We start from the raw sequence: 2,500 nt of genomic DNA on the forward strand, positions 1-2,500 counted from the left end.
GCAAGTTCTCGACACATGTTTTGCAGCTAACATGGGGTGCAAATGGCTTGTCCTGGTCCCCAAGCTTAACTCCAAAGTAAGCATGATATGCCTTCTTCACAAAATCAGTTATATTTGCTAGTCGACGAGGAAGAATCACATTACCACATATGTAGCAGAACCTATCAGGATGATTTGTGCATTTGCGTTCCATTTTCTGTCAATCTAAGATACGTGTCCAAAATAGAAACACAAGAAGCACAGATTCTTGTAAAAAGCACAGATTCTTATAAAATCAGTCACATTGATTGGAGATCACACTTTTCTAAACCATTTTCAGTTTCAGTGTTGTCAATGCAGTTTCAGTTTCAGTTTCGGTTTCAGTTTCCTGAAAGTAAACAAAAACATCATTAGGTTTCAGTATCAGTTTCGGGGTGCTACAGTATAATTTTTATGCAAAAAAAAAAAAATAAGAATAGGCTATACCTGCAGCCTCGTTTTCCTTATACTTAGTGCTACTGTACTGTATACTCGTACAAGGCCCAAAAGTCGCACTTCTCATATCTCAAAAACTAGACCTGATCCAAGGAAAAGGATGGCATTTTTGGATTCAGCACACCAAAAAACCTATAAATCACTTGAAAAACCTTCGACCTTTGAAAAAAAAATAAAAATAAACGCAGGCCAGTGTAATATATGTGTATATATATATGTGTGTATATGTATATATATACATACATATATATACATATATATATACATATATATACATATATATATATATATATATATATATATTGTTTGAAGGTGAGACAGGTGAGTGGAAAAGGTGGTATGAAAACACAAATTACATGACGAACACAACATTATACGTCCATTGCCACCATGACCTTGCTTAAGTTTTATCCCTTTATCATTACTGAGGAAATCTGAGTTTACAGCACTTGGAATTTGTGACTAGGTGTCTAAGACGCCCGTGTGTGTGTGTGTGTGTGTGTGTGTGTGTGTGTGTGTGTGTGTGTGTGTGTGTGTGTGTGTGTGTGTGTGTGTGTGTGTGTGTGTGTGTGTGTGTGTGTGTGTGTGTGTGTGTGTGTGTGTGTGTGTGTAATAATAATACTGATAATAATAATAATAATAATAATAATAATAATAATAATAATAATAATAATAATAATAATAATAATAATAATAATAATAATAATAATAATAATAATAATAATAATAATAATAATAATAATAATAATAATAATAATAATAATAATAATAATAATAATAATAATAATAATAATAATAATAATAATAATAATAATAATAATAATAATAATAATAATAATAATAATAATAATAATAATGATAATAATAATAATAATAATAATAATAATATAATATACGGTTTATCGGGTATAGCAGTATTACTTCTGAAAATATACAGCCTACAGAATTATAAGATTATGGAGCTCTTCTTATACCAGTCCACCAAACTACTGCTTGCACGTAAAATGTGCGAGGGACCTGGCGCCTCCCTGTCATTGTTCTCATGACTGTGGTTCTTGCCTTCAGGCTCTCCTTGAGATAGGTTAGTTCCTTCTGAAAGGTAAGCCTCTCATCAATCCAGACCCCCAGGTACTGAAACTGGTGGACCCAGTCCACCCCAAGGCCCTGGATGGTGAGGTGCTCCCCCTCACTCCAGAGTCCTGACGCCGTAGCTTTCGATTTTGTAGGGGAGATCTTTAACCTTAACCTACAACATTCTGTCGCTAGAGTGCTTAAGCAGCGCTGGGCCCTGCTGAAGCACTGCCGCTTCCCAGTAATTATGAGCGCAAGGTCATCTGCATAAGAGATAACCTTGCACCCAGTGGATAGAGGTAGTTCTAGAATGTTGGAGATGAGCACATTGAACAGAGTGGGGCTGAGAACCATCCCCCCCCATGTAACCATTACTAACCATCACCCACCACGCACGTGATCCACATGCTTGCAACATAGCGAGACTCCCCCTTCTTGCTTACCTTGCATTTCCCACAACATACATCTAACGCAGCACATCTCAAGACAAACAAGATATAGATGCCCAATGTCACCAGACTAACCTATTAAAATCCTTTATTATAAACCGCCCTATTATATTACACATAAACTATTATAAATATAATATACCTAACAACACCCACCAACTATAGGACTAACCCTCATATATAAAACTGACCCCAATGCATAGAATAGCGAGACTAACGCCTTTACTTACAACCATCCACTAACCCCATATATAACCTTTAACATCCATGTCACGCAGGCAGAGCTAGGTAGGCGGAGAGCCTACCGGCCAGTCGTGAGAGCTGGGGTAGGTGAAGAGCCTACCGGCCAGACGCCAGGCTAGGCAGACCGAGAGGTTGCCAGCCTATTGTGCCCTAGGCCAAGGCCTGGCACATATTGTTATTTACCCAAAGGGCCCATTTGTAGTTTGTTAACCAGATCTCAATTGTTAATAAACAGAAAAACTCCCGCTTTGGAGTTTATCTCG

The sequence above is a fragment of the Oratosquilla oratoria genome, chromosome 21 (assembly GCF_046742065.1).
Source record: "Oratosquilla oratoria isolate Oo_2021 chromosome 21, ASM4674206v1, whole genome shotgun sequence".
Taxonomy (NCBI): Eukaryota; Metazoa; Arthropoda; class Malacostraca; order Stomatopoda; family Squillidae; genus Oratosquilla; species Oratosquilla oratoria.